General features: G+C 34.7%; 1 long non-coding RNA gene and 1 pseudogene across 1 annotated transcript in view; one reads left to right on the forward strand and one right to left on the reverse strand.

Annotated features, from left to right (window-relative positions):
- LOC141502119 (uncharacterized) overlaps positions 1–20,584 on the reverse strand; it is a 264,749-nt gene that overhangs the window by 79,249 nt on the left and 164,916 nt on the right. The gene's annotated exons all lie outside the window — the stretch shown is intronic.
- On the forward strand, positions 17,141–18,140 carry LOC141498553 (glyceraldehyde-3-phosphate dehydrogenase-like; annotated as a pseudogene).

Genomic DNA, 20,584 nt, shown 5'->3' on the forward strand with positions numbered 1-20,584 from the left:
CTACTATTATTACTATTTTATTTTATTTTGGGCCTTTTTTTTTTCTTTCTTCTTTTTGGTTTTTGCAGGGCAGTGGCGATTGGGTGGCTTGCATGTCACATGGCTGGGTGATTATTGGGTTTACGAGGCTGGATATGGACTCGGGTGCTCGTGGCTCCAGGGCTGGTGCTTCGTCCATTGTGCCACCTGGCCATACCTACAATTATTACTATTATTTTTTTAATTTTAATTTTTTTTCTCTCCCCTTTACTTTTTCGCCCAAGCAAGTCTATCTATATTCATGGGGGGAGGGGTATTTTGTTTACTTGTAAACAAGTATATTTTATTAATGTAAAAAAACATTTGTACGAAATGAGAATAAAAAAACATAAGAAAATTAAAAAAAGAAATTGAGGTATGAGACATTAAAATCAACTTTTAAAACTTATCTTAGTCTCTCTCTTTAAAATATTATCCTTTCCAAATTTGATTTATGGTGACATTATGTATAGATGAATGAGATCTTTAGATTAATTACAAAAAAGGAACAAAATATTGAGGTAATTTTTTTTACATTTTTCTTATATATTCTGAAATAGCTCTTTAATACTTATGAAAAAAATCAAATACTGGTAATCTTTCTGTTCAATTCTCTCTTCAGAAATCTAATGACATGCACACATGCTGTGTATACCTATCATTTCATTCAAAAGCTTTAATCCTTTTCTTTTAAAATAAAATGGCATAAGCAGAGTATAAGTAGGTTAAGAATGACTGACAAGTACACATAATTATGTTTTCAATTGTAGAGGATGTTTTATAGGTGAAAAATTCACAATTTTGAAAATAAATAAGTTGTGCCCTTTTGCTAGGATAAAAGGATCATATTACATTGCTTCATTTCTTTGCTGGAGTGAAATAATGGATTTCCTGTAACAAAGAATACTATCTAAAAGGCTGTTGAAGGATATCTTTATGACTAGATAATACATCACCAATGAGAAAATTAAACATGATAAAAGGGAACTTTTAGCAAATGCCTCATTTTTACTTCATTTTCCATTGAAATTCCATAGATAATAAAGAATAAAAGCAGACCATAATAGGTGAATACAATGTTTAAGAAAAAAGTTAACATGAAATATAAAATAAGGAAATTTGCAGATTGGAAATGGAGATTAAAACATGCCAAGCGGGAATCTCATAATTTTTAGATTCAGGCAAAATAAAATGGTATTACAAGCATTTGGTCATATACATATTTTAATTAATCAATGAAGTATGAGAGATTAATTAGTTAATTTTTGTTTCTAAATATCTAGGATCTATAAGTAGGTGTCCTTCAATATGAGCAGCAAATAGGAAGTGGATATCTCCATTGTTTCCTGATCTGATAGTGAGTTGAATTTAAAGAGTTTCGGTTCTAGTTTCAGCATCTATAAGACATTGCTTAAATGGAGATCAGAAAAGATAATTCCACTAATGAAGCAAAGAAGGCACACTCCTTACTTGACAAGGAATAAAGGTTTATTTTAAATGACTAGTAATGTAGTGAAAACTCATAGAACCAAATAATTGGAGACAAATATAACTACCATCTATTCAATTTGTCATTTAATGAAAAAAAAATCCTCCATGTTTGAAAAATGATTGTTTTCTGATCTCTTCCACTGCAAGAGAGTGGTAACTTACTAAATCAATGGGTAACATTATATTGGTCAGAGGGAGGGAAGGAACCCAAGGGAACAAATAATTTTTTAAAAATTCTTTGCCATTTTAGGACAAATGCTAACTTCTTAAGAACTTATTTATTGTTCCCAATGCTCTCTTAAATTGTTCTTTGAGCTATTTTAAATTTTAATTCTTCCAAACAGCTATAGAGTTCTGTAACATATTACTATAAGACATCAACTGAATGGTAAACAATAGGCTATGTTTGTCAATCAATTCCATAATGACTAAATAAATTATGGTATATAAACTGAAATAATGCAATTGAGCTATAAGAAATGAAGAATAATTTTTTTCAAATGAAAGTAACATGAATGGATAGAATAAAGTAAGAAGAACTAGAAAATAATATATAAAAATGGATTGGGACAACCACATACCTCAATTCTTCCAACATTCCCTTCCTTAAAATTTAAAATAATATTTCTAACAACTTTTTGGAATGCCAGAGCCAACAAAAAGTCAAAGTGAAATATTTTCTGGTTTAAAAAAATTTTTTTAAATTAAAAAACCTATGAAGTCAGCAGGATGAGTTTGTGTCACTTTCAAGAGTCAATACAAGGGACAGCTAGGTGGCACAGTAGATAGAGCACCTAGAGTCAAGAGTACCTGAGTTCAAATCTAGCCTCAGACACTTAATAATTACCTAGCTGTGTGGCCTTGGGCAAGCCACTTTACCCCATTGCCTTGCCAAAAAAAAAAAAAAAAAAAAAACCCTAAAAAAAATACACATAGCATCTGCAATAACAGCTACAACAGCAATAACTTTAGGAGGGTTTTTTGGTTTATATACAATGAGGGATTGGAAAAGGCATTTGCTAGCACTAGATACAGTTGTTGCTGATTATTACCTGATCTGGGGTTGCAATTTCAAAGTGTATAGCAGTGATGATCAGTCACAACAGAGCAAGGGCCTCGGTTAAAGTATCAAAGAAAAGACATATGCTAGCACTTGTAACTTCAAGGGACCAAAGACACTTTTTGGGTAAAGACCAGAGTGCAGACCAAAGCAGCCAGATTCTATGGACATCTAGGTGGCTCAATAGATAGAACCCCAACTCTGGAGTAAGGAAGATCTGCATTCAAATCTGGTCTCAAACACTTAATAATTTCTTAGCTGTGTGACCTTGGGCAAAGTCACTTAACTCCATTGCCTTGCAAAATTCCACCCCCCAAAAAAGATCAAGGACCATACATCTTCCAGGACCCCACTATCTTGGTGGGGTAGATGCCCAGAACTAGATCTGAAAACAGCACTATGAAGGAACCTGAAGCCCAGTGAGATGAGTTCAAGTTAAACTTAAAGTTCAAAGCAAAACAGTGGATAGAAAAACAAAAAAACAAAAAAGAAGTTTTGACCATACAATGCTACAAGGTGGTAGGGAATACATATAAGCTACATACAGACACACAGAGTGAGGCAAATTTGCATAAAGCTGTCAGCTTTTTTCTCCTCCAGAATCATTGTAGACCACTATCAACAAAAGTCAAAATGACTAGTAGTGGCTTAAGTTGATTATCTGGGCATCATCGAAGTGTGACCAAGCTCTCAGTACTCCACAGCCCCTGTTTCAGTCACTTCATGGCTGTTGAAACAAATTGTTCACAGATATCTATTCTATCAGGGAAGACTTAATATACTTGGACTAGATAGTCCCTCAACTTGCCAGTGTGTTTGAGACCCTTTGGTTGCCCTCAATTAGTGAAGGTTGTCTGCAGAGATGGTTTTCCAGGGTAGCACACTGAAGACAGATGAACAGCCCTGAAAAGGGCTTATCTGTCTTCAAGCACAAGTTGAGAAAAATTATCAATTATGAGAGTAACTTAGATGAAGTTTGCAAGGCCTAACTAATAATGGAGCAAGGATGGTGATTGAACAATGTTCTCAACATAAGCTCTATAGAATTGAAAGAAAAGGAAAAAGCAATTAATGACAAATTAAAGAGAAAGATAATTTAAAAATTATTTAAATAAAGTTCATAACCAAGAAACTTCAACTTGAACTTCATGTTTTAAGGAATTTTTTACAAAAGGTGTCATTAAAACTTAGCACTGAAGGTCATAGTACAAATATTTGTAACTCTTCTGGACTCTAAAAAATCCTCAAAATGAAAACTCCCAGGAGCTAACAAAATTTCAGAGGTTTCCGGGTTTAAAAAAATGTAATGTAAGCAAGACAGAATGAGAGTTCCAATACTGAGAAACCAAATTATCAATCACACAAGATTAAGCAACCAATTCATAAAAGGAGTAAAGAGCTTGTAATGTACAAAGTACATTACATCAGTGTTCAACGTAAAATATATAAGCTTACAATCAAGAATGACTTACCTAGAAAAACTCAGTCTAGAAAACAAATGATCCTTTAAGGAAATAGAGGACTTCTAGACATTTTCTAAAGAAAAGATCAATGAATTTAAATGGAATTAAAGCACAGAAGTCAAAAGTGTTATAAATATTTTGATGTATATGAGACTTTTTTGTCATTGGCCTCTTAGAAGAATATACCTGACAGAGGAATCTCTGATTCAATCATCACTTTCTTTGTTTAATTTCAAGCTACTTTCTAGAACATACATAACTCAATCAACAAGTGTACTTGACCTTCCACAACCTCTCCAACATGAACTACTTCTACCTTTTGATGTTTTTGCTGATTTGTTGAATGCGAACTAAAACATATAGGCTATTTTGATTGTTTCTTTCAAATGGCTTTTAAAAATAAATTTTTATTGGTATCTTTTGTATATCTATATATATATAGATATAGATATACATATAGATATACATATATGTATAAACATATAAAACAAATAGGAATTAGGAGAGGAGAGAAAGAAAATAAAAAAGGAGGGTAGATTCAGAGAGGAATTAATCATGAACATTAACTCTAAATGATGTAGATCCATCACTAAAATGAATTTAAAAGTAAAGAAAGGATAAGAATGTCTTATTAGGCTTGGTAAGAGAAAGAGGAGTAGAGGAGAAGCACCAGATTGAATCAATTCTATAGAGCTTATGTTGAGAACATTGCTCAATCACAGGAACAGGCAACAAGGGCAACTGAGTAAGTGGCAGTAGTGATGATTTCCAGACCTCTCAGTTCACAGATGCCAAACACAACTGAGGAGGTTCACAGGAAATATTTGTTGCATCATGGTAAGAATGGAGCAAAGATCATTGTAGCCTTGTAGCAACACAGGCCTGGGCCCAGAAAACCAGGAGTAGGCCTTAAGAACCATTGAATCTGTAGCAGAAGTAATTTCTACCCAAGCTCTCAAACAACTTCTACCAGAGTTAGATTACTGGGTCCCTTTACTAGCACTGTAACAGAATTCCATTACTTTGCCTATACTCAGGTCTGAGTCACATACTAGGTTTCAGTCCCAGGAAGAGGAAGAGCAGTAGCATATCAAAGCTTGTTACCAAAAGGGAACAGGGACCCTCCTTCCAAGGCAGAAAAACATGTTTGTGGTCACTCACAGAGTAGAACACAGACAAGGAGAGGAGTAAACTCTTCTCCTTAGATCATACTACCTTAGACACTGAACCTGAAAACTTGCAGTCCCCAGAAGTATCTCTAAAAACAGCTGCACAAAACCCTTGGGACTGACTGCACTGACTTGGGACAGTGAACCCTCCAAACTGGAAGAAGAGTCCTACTTTAACAAACCAAGTCAAAAGTTGGGAAAATGAGCAAACAAAAAAAAAATCTGACCATCAAGAAGCTATTATGATGACAAAGGATGATCAAAATGCACTCAGAAAAAGATAGCAAATAGGGTGGCTAGGGGGCGCAGTGGATAGAGCATCAGCCCTGGAGTCAGGAGTAGCTGAGTTCAAATCTTGCCTCAGACACTTCATAATTACCTAGCTGTGTGGCCTTGGGCAAGCCACTTAAAACCCCATTGCCTTAAATAAATAAAATTAAAATTAAAAAGTTTAAAAAAAGAAATCAAAGCAATTGATAACTATCAATAATCACATAAAGAAATTCTTTAAAAAAAACTTTTGATTAGAGAAAACAAAATTAAAACAATTCTGCAGTACCATTTCACACCTATAAGATTGGTTAATATCACCAAAAAGGAAAATGCCAAATGTTCAAAAAAATGTAGGGGAACACAGACACATTAATACACTTTTGGTGTCATTGTGCACTAGTCCATCCATTCTGGACAACAATTTAGAACTATGACCAAAATGTTATAAAATTCCATATTTTTTGACCAGCAATATTCCAAGAAGATCTAAGAAAAATGAAAAGACTTTATATGTATATAAACATTCATAGAAGCATTCTTCAAGGAATTGGAAACTGAGGGGATGTCTGTTCATTGAGGATTCTCTGAACAAGTTATACTATATAAAAGTGATGATATATTAATGTCTATAAGAAATGATGGAAGGAAATTTAGAGAAAAAAATAATTATATGAAGTGGTACAAATTGAAATAAGCAGAAGTAGGAGAATAATATAAACATCAAAAGCAATACTGTTAAAATAGTCAACTATGAAAAATATAAATGATTTACAAAATGATCCTGAAGAACTCCAAAGAACTTGCTGTAAAATGCTATCCTCATCCAGATAAAGAATTTCTTTTTTTTCCTTTTTTTTGGGGGGGGGGGTTGCAAGGTAACAAGGTTGTGACTTGCCCAAGGCCACACAGCTAGGTAATTATTAGGTGTCTGAAGTCATGTTTGAATTCAGGTCCTCCTGACTCCAGGGCCGGTGCTCTATCCATTACCCCACCTAGCTACCCCTCAGATAAAGAATGTGCAAATTCAAACACATTTTCCCTTGAGGGCCAGGAGTACATCATTCCCTCAGAATTCCAGTAGCTGTTTCTCTACTGTCTTTGGCTCAAACACCCACCAAATGTGGGTATTTTTTCCATTTTATTGAAACCAATCATCACCACCTGTTATACTTAACCACTTAACATTAGATCGATTTCTACAAAATGTTGTTTTCTTAAAGATATAACCCACCAATTCCTCATGAACATACTCTTACTATGCCACTTCAATTTCTTGAGAGAATAAGTTCAATGTAACCAAATTCATATATAGTATCTGTCCCCACAAGTAACACTGCTGCCAGAAGAACCCTTCTGTCAGATACTACTGAAAACATGCTACTCCTTGTCACAGGTATAAATAGTGCATTGAATACAAATCTGAACTCAGGAGACTAATCAAAAAAGGTTGTCTGATTGAGACCTTTAAGTAGCAATTCTATACTACCTGCAAATCTTAACTTTGAAATGTTGGGATACTGAGGATCACTCTGGACCATTCACACTCTCTAAGTCATAGGCTCAACTCCTTTCACCCATGACTAAGCTTCCTCAAAGCCTTTCCAGATTCACTACATGAACAAATATTATCCCAGGCTCTCCTCTGAACCATATTACAACATCAAAGTCTGCAGCATCAAAGCCTCCAATTTAGATTTATGAGTTATCCTGAGTATATAATTTTTGCTTCCTCATTTGTTTCTCTGTCAATATTCCACAAGCACATTGTATTCTTCCCCATATAAATTAAGTAAATTGAACCATCTGGCATAATTAAAGAATAGAGAAATATATAAATGGAACAGAATAAAGAGATTCAGAAATAATTGAACTCTAACCTAATGTTTAATAAAGTATAAAACAAATTTTCTAGGAAATGCTCATATTTAAAAACTGGAAAAGAATCAGGCAGAAATTAGGCTTAGATTGAGACCATTCACTACATTCTACTATATATTTTAATAGATTCATGACATTAAAATTGAAGATAATACTATTTTTTAAGAAAAACTAGATGAAAAATAGATTTTATGCTTCCCACAGCTATAAGTAGAAGTTATATTTTAACCAAACAAAAGATAGCAGCAGTTACAAAAGATAAAATAAATAACTTTCATTCCTTAAAACTGAAAACTTTTGCACAAACAACAAAGAGAAGTAGTCAAATGAGAAAACTTCTTTTGTATCTATTTCTTGTTTATTATTTAATATATAATTAGCAAATTATTAACAAAAGTTAAAAATATATATATATATATGTATATATATATATATATATATATACAACAAACAATTCTCAAAAGAACAAAAATATTGCTAACCAAAAGAAAAAATACTCCAAATCATAACTAAGAGAAATGAAAAGCAAAACAACCTTAAAAAGTGGCAAAAAAAAGACAAAAAACTGCAATAGTCTCTGTTGGAGGAAGTAAAACAGTAATATGTTATTGGTGAATCTGTGAAATAGTACAACGGTTTTGGAAAACATGTCCAATTATTGACATAAATTGTATAATTTGTCCACATGGTTTGAACCATAGAATTCAGTGCTGGGTTTATAATCCTTGGAAGTCATTTATTTTTTTAAAAATATTTCTATATTCCAAATTATTTATAGCACCACTTTATGTGATAGCTAAGAATAGATAACCATCATTGGAAATTGGTTAAATTAATCATGGTACATGAATATAATGAAATATTAATGTGTTATTATAAATTATGTGTGATGACTATATAGAAGAGTAGAAAGATCTATATGAACTAATGCCGAGTAAAGCAAACAGTCAAGAAAAACAATGTACACAGTAACAAAACAGCATAAATAAAAAAAGATGACATTCTAAAAAAAATCAGAAATAAATGTAATCATAATTCAAATATCTAGTAGGATATAAATTAAGAGATACCCCAAACTTATTCCTTCATAGAGGTTGGAAGTTAAAAGATGTTACACAATGCACAAGTTTTCAGACTTTTTTCAATCTGTCGTTCATTTGTTCTCTCTTCAAAAATTACCATTTGTCCTATGGGATGGCTCTTTTGGAAACATTGATGTATGTGTATGTCTGCACGCACGTGTGTGCATGTGTGTGTGTGTCTGCATTTGTGTAGGGGGATACATGGGATATGATTAAGTAAGAAACAGAAATTACAAATAACTTATTAAAACAAAATCGAGTGAATTGTTGGGAAAGTAGGATGCAGATTTCTTTGTGGTTTGTGATGCAATTCATCATTTGTTTTAATATATAAGCACCTGCATTAACAACATTGTTATTATTAATTTTTCATTGTCTATAAAAATTATGTTTAAGATAGTAAAATGTTATTACTGTGAATAGTCATTTATGCCAATTCAAGTTTATTATTGGGTTCCAAGAACTAGAGTGGTGAGTAGAGGCAATGTAATTCCTTTCAAGAGAATTATTCCTACAGTCCTAAGAATATTTGAGTCTAACTGTATTGTGGCACTTTATTGTCAGTTTGAAAGCAGATTAGAGTGAGCAAATTCAGAGTTTGTGTCTATATACTCAATGCAATTAATAATCTGGCGGTCATGAAATTGTCAAGGTGACATCAATGATAAATTACATAAACAGCTTTATAAATTGCAATTTACAAGCTGTATTCATTATTTTATTTACTCTTCACAACTCATAAAGACTGTTCAAAATGGTACACACACTTATGCTAACATAGTTTAAAAGGTATTAAAATCACCCATCATTTTAGCTATCAGAGGGGAATCTGAAAAAATCAAACTAAGGTCACCAATCCAGTATGTAAATATTCAGTTAAAATCCCAAAGCACTGAATTTAAAATTATATAGAAAGACCTGCTATGTTTTATTTAACCATCAAGGGAAAGACAAATAAAATTCTAAAAGCTTTTCTTAAGATGAAGTATATTTCTTTTCACTCTGTGGCACTAATTTTATTTGTGTCACTAACAGCATATTCTCTTCAATGTTATCATCATTGTCCCTGGATTTTGCATGGTAAAAAATATCCTGACTGTTAAAGTCTCCAAGACACATTAAACTAGAATTATAAAGTTGATTCCTATTCAGTAACTTGTGAAATTAAAAACACTAAATCTAAGATTTTTGACAATTGGGACCTAATCCAGTCCAATTTGGAAGTTTAGAATTTATAAAGGCTTTTTGTGAGAAATGAGAAAATGGAAATGACAATGCCTTGCTACGACTTGCACTGGATCTGTTAACCTTACCCAGAAAATTTAATGTTATCTATCTATCTATCTATCTATCTATCTATCTATCTATCTATCTATCTATCTCTATCTATGTAATGTTATTATGTTTGATTTGGGGCAAAATATTAAACTTTAAACAAGGTTTGCAACTTTAATAAATTATCATGTGTATAACATAAATCAGTGTATTTCAGATTTTAAATTAGCATGTGTATAACATAAATCAGTGTATTTCAGGTTCAGATAAATAAAATACTTCCTAAAGACTGACAGATTGCTTTCCGTGGAGGGGGGGGAGTAGGAGTGGGGGGGGGGGATTGTAAAACTCAAATAATATCTTTAATAAAAATTAATTTAAAAATAAAAAATAAAATACTTCCAAAACCAACTTGTTTTATAAAAGTCTAACTTAGATCACTGAAAAGAAGGAATGCTAGTTAGATAAATGTTATACTTTCTCCCTGTACAGTTTTTCCATTAATTACTTTGATATTTTTTTCCTTTTGTCCATCAAAATAAATTTTACTTTTTTTCTAACTCAGTAAAATAATTTTTGGTAATTTGACCAGGATGGCACTGAGTAAGTATATTAGTTTAAGTAGAATTTCATCCTACTAAGACTTCTTTCATTAATTTTTAGTTACATTTCTAGGATTTTCCAAGTTGATGCTTCTTATCATTTCAAATAAAAGGATGACTATACTTTTAAAGTTTTTTAATAGGAATGAGTAATACATTTTGTCAAAAAGATTTTTCTGCATCTATTACTATCTATAATTAAATAATTTTTCTGATTTTGCTATTTATATTATGTTAATATTGAGTTATATCAATAGTTTTCTTATATTGAACCATTCCTGCACTCCTAGTATAAATCCTACTTGGTCACAATCATATATTGCTGTACTCAGTTATTTATTAGAATTATTATATAAATACATTCATTAATGAAATCATATTTGTTTCAAAAAATATTTTTGGTTGACTCCTTTTGGCATTTCTCATCATGAGTACTTTAGAATTTTCTTGGATCACTATATTGTTGAGAATATCTAAGTTATTCACAGCTATTAATCACAAAATATTTGTTTATACTGTTTTGATTCTGCTTATTTCACTATGCATAAGTTCATGCAAATTTTTCCAGATTTTTCTGAAGTCTCAACATTTCTTATAGCATAATAATATTCCATTATACATATGTGTACACATATATATATATATATAATATATATAAACTTGTTCAGTCATTCTCCAATTGATGAGCATCCCCTCAACTTTCAATTCTTAGCAACCACAAAAAGTGCTGCTATAAAAAATTATGTACAAATAGATCCTTTACTCTTTTTTGTCTCTTTGAGATATTGACCTTTGAGTGATATTGCTTTATATACAATTTGAAAGTACTTGGGATATGTAGGGGGGGCGGAGCCAAGATGGCGACATGAAGGGATCAAGTCTTAGGAGCTCTCTGATAAAAATTCACAAACTAAGGACTCTAACTAAAATTTCGAGAGACAGAACCCACAAAGGGACCCAGTGAGGCAGTTCTCCTACTCAAGGTAACCTGGAAAAGAGCAGAAAGGCTCTGCTCCCTGGGGCCGGAGGGGCTGTCCGCCAGAGGGGTGGCCCGACAGAGCCAAAGAACTTTAGCCTCCCGGAGGCAGCCCCAGGGCGCTGGGAGCCTCAGCTCATAGCAGCGGGGGAGTCTCCTGAGCTGCACCCCGGGGAGCACCGGCACAAAGTGGGGGAGCAGCGGGGGGACCTCTGCCAGAGCAAGCACGTGGAGCCCAGCCCTCAGGGCACACAGTGAGCAGCCTGGTCTTTCAGCAGCCTAGACCTGGAAACAGAAGCGGGCGAACTAGTAAGCAGGAGCCCCCAGGGCATGAGCCCATTGAGCTGAGGGAGGGGAGTGAAGAGAGACTGCAGAGATCTGTCCTCTGCCCCTGGAACAGGACTCTGGAGCTCTGACAACATTCAGATCCTGATCCCAGTCTAGGCCGCCCCCCATAGAACAACAGGGCCCCCCCCACCTCAGCCCCGTGGCAGAGGGGGGCGCTTATGGTCATTCACAGACCAGGAGGGAGGACAGAACCTCACACACTGAGACCCTGATGGCAGTGTCCCAAAAGCTCAGGAAGCACCCCAAAAATAGGCTTAGGCTGGGAAAATAAACAAACAAAGAAACAAGAGGAAGACCATTGAGAAATATTTTGCAAATGAGCCCAATAAGGATCAAAACACTCAGTCTGAAGATGAAGAAGCACAAGCTCCTGCATCTAAAGACTCCAAGAAAAACAGAAATTGGGCTCAGGCTATAATGGAGCTCAAAAAAGACTTTGAAAATCAAATGAGGGAGTTAGAAGAAATACTGGGAAAAAAAAAGGAGAGAGATGCAGGAAAAACATGAAAATGAAGTCAGCAGCTTAGTCAAGGAAATCCAAAAAAATGCTGAAGAAAATAGCATGCTAAAAAACAGCTTAGGTCAAATGGATAAAACAGTTCAAAAAGTTATTGAGGAGAAAAATGATTTAAAAAGCAAAATTGGCCAGATGGAAAAAGAGATAAGAAAGCTCTCTGAGGAAAATCCTTCAGACAAAGAATAGAATTCAGGGAGATTGATGAATTTACCAGAAATCAGGAATCAGTACTTCAAAACAAAACAAAATGAAAAATTAGAAGAAAATGTGAAATATCTCATTGAAAAAACAACTGATATGGAAAACAGACTTAGGAAAGATAATTTGAAAATTATTGGAATACCTGAAAGTCATGATCAGGAAAAGAGCCTTGACATCATTTTCAAAGAATTACTACAGGAAAATTGCCCTGATATTCTAGAAGCAGAGGGCAAAATAGAAATGGAGAGAATCCACCGATCCCCCCGAGAAAGAGATCCCAAAAAACCAACCCCCAGGAATATTATAGCCAAGTTCCAGAACTCCCAAGTCAAAGAGAAAATACTACAAGCAGCCAGAAGGACACAGTTCAAATATCGTGGAGCTGCAGTCAGGATCACTCAGGACTTAGCAGCAACTACATTAAAAGCTCCTAGGGCTTGGAATATAACATACCTGAAGGCAAAAGAGCTTGGAATGCAATTGAGAATCAACTACCCAGCAAAACTGAATGTCCTCTTCCAGGGAAAAAGATGGACTTTCAATGAGCCAGGAGAATTTCAAATGTTCCTGTTAGAATGGCCAGAGCTGAACAGGTTTGATCTTCAAATACAGGACTCAGGTGAAGCATAGAGAGTGGAGGAGAAGAGGAAAATATGAGGGACTTAATGATGATGAACTACATATATTCCTGTATAGAAAAATGATACTGATAATACTCATATGAACCATCTCATTTAATAGAGCAGGTAGAGGGAGCTTTTATAGTTGAAGCACAGGAGAAAGCTGAATTTGAAGATAAAATATGGTGTAAAAATGGAGTCAATAGGGAAAAAAAAAGGGAAATGGAAAGGGAGAAAGAAAAAGGAGAGGGGGAATAGTCCAAGATATTTCACATAATAAGATTTTTTTATTACAATGAGCTATTGCAATGATATGGAAGGGGGGAGGCAAGGGGCAATGAGGGAACCTTTGCTCTCATCAGAGGTGGCTAGGAGAGGAAACAGCAAATATACTCAATGGGGTATAGACAACTAGAGTAAGAAGGAGGGGGGAGCAGGGGGAAGGGGTGGTGATGTGAATAAAGGAGGAAAGGATGGACCATGGGGGGGACAGTGGTCAGATATAACACATTTTCCTTTCTTACTTCTTGCAAGGGGCTGGGATTGGAAGGCCTGCCCAGGACCATAGGGCCAGGTGGATTCTGTACCTAAGGGGTGGTATGGGGGCTCAGGGCTTCTTGGCCCCAGGACCAGGGATCTGTCTGCTGCGCCACTCAGCAACCCTACAGCAGAGTCAGAGTGAAAGGAGAGAGAAAATATAGTACATGGTAGTGGAGAAATAAGAAAGGAGGGAGTTATGATCAACAATGGCAACGTTGGAAAAATATGGAAGTAACTTTTGTGATGGACTTATCATAAAGAATGTGATCCACTCACGACAGAGTTGATGGTGTTGGAACAAAGACTGAAACACATTTTTTGTTATTATTATTTGGGGGAGGGTGCAGGGCAAGTGGGGCTGGGTGGCCTGCCTGGGGCCACATAGCAGGGTGATCATTGGCTGTCTGGGGCCAGATTTGGACCCCGCTGCTCCTGGCTCAAGGGCCAATGCTCTGTCTGCCACCCAGCCACCCCTACTATTATTACTATTTTATTTTATTTTGGGTCTTTTTTTTTCTTCTTTTGGGTTTTTGCAGTACAGTGGGGATCCGGTGGCTTGCATGTCATATGGCTGGGTGATTATTGGGTTTACGAGGCTGGATATGGACTCGGGTGCTTGTGGCTCCAAGGCTGGTGCTTCGTCCATTGCACCACCTGGCCATAGCTACAATTATTACTATTATTTTTTTTAATTTTAATTTTTTTTTCTCCCCCCCTTTACTTTTTTGCCCAATCAAGTCTATCTATATTCAGGGGGGGAGGGGTATTTTGTTTACTTGTAAACAAGTATATTTTATTAATGTAAAGAAAAACATTTGTACAAAATGAGAACAAAAAATAAATTGAAAAAAAAAGAAAAAAAAAGAAAGTACTTGGAAATAGTTCCAAATTGCTCTTCAGAATGCTTGGATCAGTTCACATTTCCACCAATACTATCCTAGTTTTCCTACATCCCCTTGAAAATTTATTATTTTCCTTTTTATCATATTAGTCAATCTAATAGGCATGAGGAGGTCCTTCAACATTGTTTTAATTTGTATTTTTCTAATCAATAATGATTTAGAGCATTTCTTCATATGACAATAGAAAATTTTGATATTGTCATCTGAAAAAAAGGCCTCATCATATCCTTTGACCACTTATCAATTAGGGAATGACTTTGAATTATATTTGAGAAATGAGGCCTTTTTCAGAAATATTTTCTGTAAAAATTATTTCCCAGCTTCTAACCTTGGTTGTATAATCTTGGTTAATTTATTATAATCAAAAAATCCATTTTATGTCTCATAAATCTATCTCCTATTTATTCCTAAATTCCTTCCTTATCCATAGATCTAACAAGTAAACTTTGTTCTCCTAATTTGCTTACAGTATCACTACATATGTAAATCATGGACCTATTTTGATCTTATCTTGGTATATGATTTAAGATGATGATCTCCTGGAAAGAATTGCATGAACTCATGTTGAGTGAAATGAGCAGAATCCAGAGAAATTTTACACATTAACAGCAATATTGTGTGTTGCTCAATTATGATAGACTTACTCTTCTCCATAAAACAGCGATCAAAGACAATTCTAAGAGTCAAAATGGAATATGTCATCTATTTCCAGAAAATGAATTATGGAGTCTGAATGCAGACTTAAGAATACTATTGTCACTTTAAAGATTTTGCTTTATGTCTTTTCTTTCTCATAGTTTTCCCCTATTGTTTTGATTTTTGTGCTCATCATTTCTTATAGAATGACAGCATTTCATAGAATCCTATACTTGTTCAGACATTCCCCAATTGATGAGCATCCCATTAATTCTCAATTCTTTGCCACTACTGAAAAGGTTCTATAACTATATTTATATATACAAGTCTTTTTACTTTTTTACTTTTTATCTCTTTGGCATACAGACCTTGTAGTAGTATTGCTAGATCAAAGGGTATATATGGTTTTCTTTATCCTTTTAAGCATAGTTCCAAATCATTTTCTTCCATGGTTGTATCAGTATACAACTCCAGCAACAGTTCATTTGTACCTCAATTTTCCCACATTCCTTACAACATTTGTTATTTTGCTTTTCTGTCATATTAGCCTATCTGAAAGGTATGGGGTGGTTCTTAAGAGTCATTTTGATTTCTATTTACCTAATCTGATCTAGAGTATTTTTTCTTTTTTTTTAAATTCTATTTATTTCAGGAAATGGGGTTAAGTGACTTGCCCAAGGATACACATCTAAGGAATTATTAAGAGTTTAAGGTCAGATTTGAACTCAGGTCCTTCAGACTCCAGGGCCAGTACCCTATAGAGTATTTTTTCCATATGAGTATAAATAGGTTTGATTTCTTGGTCTGGGAGCTGCCTGTTCAAATCCTTTGAGTGTTTATCAATTGGGGAATGACTAGTATTCTTATAAATTTGACAGTTCTCTGTGTTTTTGAGAAATGAAGCCTTTATCAGAGAAACTTGCTCTAAAATTTTTTCACAGGAAGATTTGCATTATGCTTACAGTTATTTCCCTAGATCCTATTCCTCCCTTTATTCTTTTTTAATAATATTCTCCTTTCTTTCATAGTGTCCATCCCCAAAAAAGGTTTTCTTCTCACAAATGCCTCTCCCAGTCCACTCTTTGTTCTTTCAGCTCTATCCTCTTTTCATTTATTCCTTTCTCCTCCTACTTTCCTGAACAGTAAAACAGATTTATATATACAACTGAATGTGTTTGTTATTCTCTTTTGGAGCAAAATCCAATGAGGACAATGGATACACACTCCCTCCCCACCCCCAAACATACACACACCACTTTTGTGCTTCTTTTATATGAGATTATTTACACTATTCTACTTCTCCATTTTCCCTTCTCCCAGTGCATTCTTTTTTCTCTCTAATTTTTTTAGATAATCATCTCATCAAAATCAGCTAACACCTTGTTCTCTGTCAATACACACTCCTAACTGTCCTAATAAAGAAAAAGTTCTTAGGAGTTAAAAGTATCATCTTCCCATGGTAGAATGTGAGTGGTTTAATCTTAGTTATTCCCTTATTATTTCTCTTTACAGTTGTTGTTTTTTTAAATGCCTTTCTTGAGTCTTATACTTGAAAGTCAAAATTCCCATTCAGCTCTGGTCTTTTCATCAAGGATGCTTGAAAGTTCTATGTTCCATTAAATATTCACGTTTTCCTTTAAGGGATTGTACTTATGGGGCGGCTAGGTGGCATAGTAGATAGAGCACTGGCCTTGGAGTCAGGAGTGCCTGACTTCAAATCCTGCCTCAGACACTTAATAATTACCTAGCTGTGCGGCCTTGCCTAGCAAAAACCTTAAAAAGAAAAAGAAGAAATGGGATTATACTTAATTTTGTTGTACAAATTATTCTTGTCTCCAATTCTAACTTCTGTATCCACTGAATTTCATATTCTAAGCTCTCAGATTCTTTAATATAAAAGCAGCTAAATTTCCTATTATCCTGACTATGGTTCTCTATATTTGAACTATTCTTTTCTGACTGTTTGAAATATTTTCTCCTTAACCTAAGATCTCTGGAATTTGACTAAAATATTCTTTGTGGCTCTCAGTTCTTCTCCAAGCTCCCTGCTAGTATCCGCTGCTCTAGTCAATCACATTCCTGAACCAAGATGGTGAAGGTCAGAGTCAACGGATTTGGCCACATTGGGCACCTGGTGACCAGGGCTGCATTCAATTCTGGCAGAGTAGACGTTGTGGCCATCAATGACCCCTTCATTGACCTCAACTACATGGTTTATATGTTTCAATATGATTCCACCCATGGCAAGTTCAAGGGCACTGTCAAGGCTGAGAATGGAAAGCTGGTGATCAATAGAAAAGCTATTACCATCTTCCAGAAGCGGGATCCCACCAATATTAAATGGGGAGATACTGGAGTTGAGTACATTGTAGAGTCCACTGGTGTCTTTACCACCATGGAAAAGGCTGGGGCTCACTTGAAGGGTGGAACCAAACGGGTCATTATCTCTGCCCCTTCTGCTGATGCCACCAATATTCGTGATGGGAGTGAAACATGAGAAATATGATAATTCCCTTAAGATTGTCAGTAATGCCTCCTGCACCACCAACTGCTTGGCCCCCTTGGCCAAGGTCATTCATGACAACTTTGGCATTATGGAAGGACTCATGACCACAGCACATGCTATTACTGATACCCAGAAGACTGTGGATGGTCCCTCTGGCAAGCTGTGGTGTGATGGATGTGGTGATGCCCAAAATATCATCCCTGCTTCCACTGGAGCTACCAAGGCTGTAGGCAAGGTCATCCCTGAGCTGAATGGAAAGCTCACAGGCATGGCTTTCCATGTTCCCACTCCCAATGTATCTGTTGTGAATCTGACCTGCCACCTGGAGAAACCTGCTAAATATGATGACATCAAGAAAGTGGTGAAGCAAACATCAGAGGAACCCTTGAAGGGCATCCTGGGCTAAACAGAGGACCAGGTTGTATCCTGTGACTTTAACAGTGACACCCACTCTTCTACCTTTGATACAGGTGCTGGTATTGCCCTCAATGACCACTTTGTCAAGCTTATTTCATGGTATGACGAGTATGGTTATGGCAACCATGTAGTCGACCTCATTGTCTTCATGGCCTCTAAGGAATAAAATGGGAAGCCATGGATGAAACTTCATCCCCAGCCAAAAAAAGTTACATCACTGGGGAGCCCACATCCCTAACATGTGTTCCTCTACCAGGGATCCTATGCCCCATTCACATCCTTTTCCCAAAGCACCCCTGTAGTAGGGGGAGAAGTCTAGAGTCCTTTATTGTGTACCATCAATAAAGTCACCATATTCATTGTGGAAAAAAATATTCTTTGGGACTTTTCATTTTGGTGATCTCTTTCTGGAAGTAAACAGTGAATTCTCTCAATTTTTATTTTACTCTCTGGGTCCACGATATCAGGGTAGTTTTCCTTGATAATTTCTTGAAAGATGATCTCTATACTCTTTTTTTTTATCATGACTTTCAGATAGTTCAATGATTCTTAAATTATCTCTCCTGGATCAATTTACCAGATATTTCACATTTTCTTCTTTTTCCCATCTTTTGATTTTATATGATAATTTCTCACTGTCTCCTGAAATCATTAGTTTCTACTTGCCCAATTGTACTTTTGTGTACCTCCTCTTTCATTTAGCCAATTTTAGACTTTAAAGGGATCTTCTCTTCTGTTAATTTTAATATATTTTCTTCCATTTGGACAAATTTGCTTTTTAAGTAGTTCTCTTTGTTTTGACCTATTCTGGTTTTAAGGTGCTATTTTCTACAATATTTTTGGTATCTCCTTTACCAAGTTGTTAACTCTTTTTCTTAAATAATCCCTATTTTCTTATTTGTCTTCCCAATTTTTCCCTCTACTTCTGCTCCTAAAAGTACATGAGGTACTGTCCCAAGGTTCAGAGTTTTTTATGTAACTGTTTTTAGAGCTAATTGTAGTTGTATGTGTTGGGGGGTAGTCTATAAGTTTTCACTTTTTCCCTGGTAGGATGATATAAGAAGAACTATACTTACCATCCTCTTAGACTGTGATCTGATATGTTAGGGTTCACAAACATTTAATTTTTGAAGGAATTTTATGATTATTTTACCTTTTTATTTCAATTTTTATAAGAAGTATAGAGTTTAACATCTTCCTCTGAGTTTGAACTCTGACTGACTACTAAATTTGACATGACTGAAAGACTGAACAACAACAAAAGGGGAAAAAATTGTCTATTCTGTTTATTATCACCAGCAGCACAAGCATGCAGCCTTACAACTACTTCTTGATTGCTTTATATTGATTCTTTGCCTATAAATTAATTAACATTTTAAAAAACAGGTGACTTGCATCCATAACAGATATGGTTAATGGAAATCAGGGTGAAACTAGAGAGGAAGAGATTAATTCTTCCTTTTAAAGCAGAGAAAACTTTCCCCCTTAGGGGAAGCTAGGATGAAGGTATATTACCAAGAACAAAAGAGAGTATTTGTGAATTTGAATTATTCCTTTGACCCACAAACATAGTAATATCTTTTTCATTCCATTCTGACATCTCCTTGGATTTTTATACATTCTTCTATCTTTAAAAAAACAGGTTTTTGATATCTTTTGGTTTTAAATCACCTATATTTCCCAATAAAATCGTCTTTCTCTATCTCCCCTAGTCCTTTCTCATAATAATAACTATTTAAAAGGATAGAAAATTTGACAAATCTAACCAATATATAAAAAACTTATTCATTGTTCTATATTCATATTTAGACAACTCTGCAAAAAGAGTCAGGGATGCTGCTTCTTCATATCTCCTCTTTGGGGCAAAGTTTGATCATAATTTTTTGCTATTAATTTTCTATTGCTCTGTTGCTGTTTTTCTTTTGTTAATATTGTTAGAATCGCTTTTATATTTATATTTATATACAGATATCAAGCTTCTTATCCTCCCTGCTCTAGGCAATCAGTTATGAATCCAAATATTAAAGAAGATACCAACCTTTACTAATAAAGGAAGTTCCCTCCTTATAAGTAATGAAAATTTGATATAAAAAATTTCCCCTCACAACCTCCTTCCAATAAGTGGCATACTTTTTAATCCTTTTTGCCTTATTGATATTTTATTTTTATATCATTATAGTTATATTATATTATTATAGTATATTATATTTTTTACATTTTTATTATTAAACCCAATTATTTTATCTCATAATCATCACTGTTCCTTGTTTTGTTAATAAATTACAATAAGCTATGACAGGTACAGGAAATAATTCTCTTTTGTTTATTTTTTATTATAGGAACTTACCATGCATTATGCTATATAATGTATTTGTACAGAGTTTATTGTAGCATATGGCATGCTATCAAATGCTGGTCACATGTAATCTCAGTAAGCCTGCTTTGCACTTTTTCTAGTAATGCTTGTCAAATAAGAAAGGCTTTCCCAGGGAATTCATGTTTCCAGGTTTATCATGTATGGGGTTATTGAGTTCAATCATTTCTGATTCATTGTCTATTTTATATTTCAAGTGTGTACCAGATCAATTTTAATATTTGTTTTATTGTGAA

Source organism: Macrotis lagotis, chromosome X, assembly GCF_037893015.1.
Source record: "Macrotis lagotis isolate mMagLag1 chromosome X, bilby.v1.9.chrom.fasta, whole genome shotgun sequence".
Lineage (NCBI taxonomy): Eukaryota > Metazoa > Chordata > Mammalia > Peramelemorphia > Peramelidae > Macrotis > Macrotis lagotis.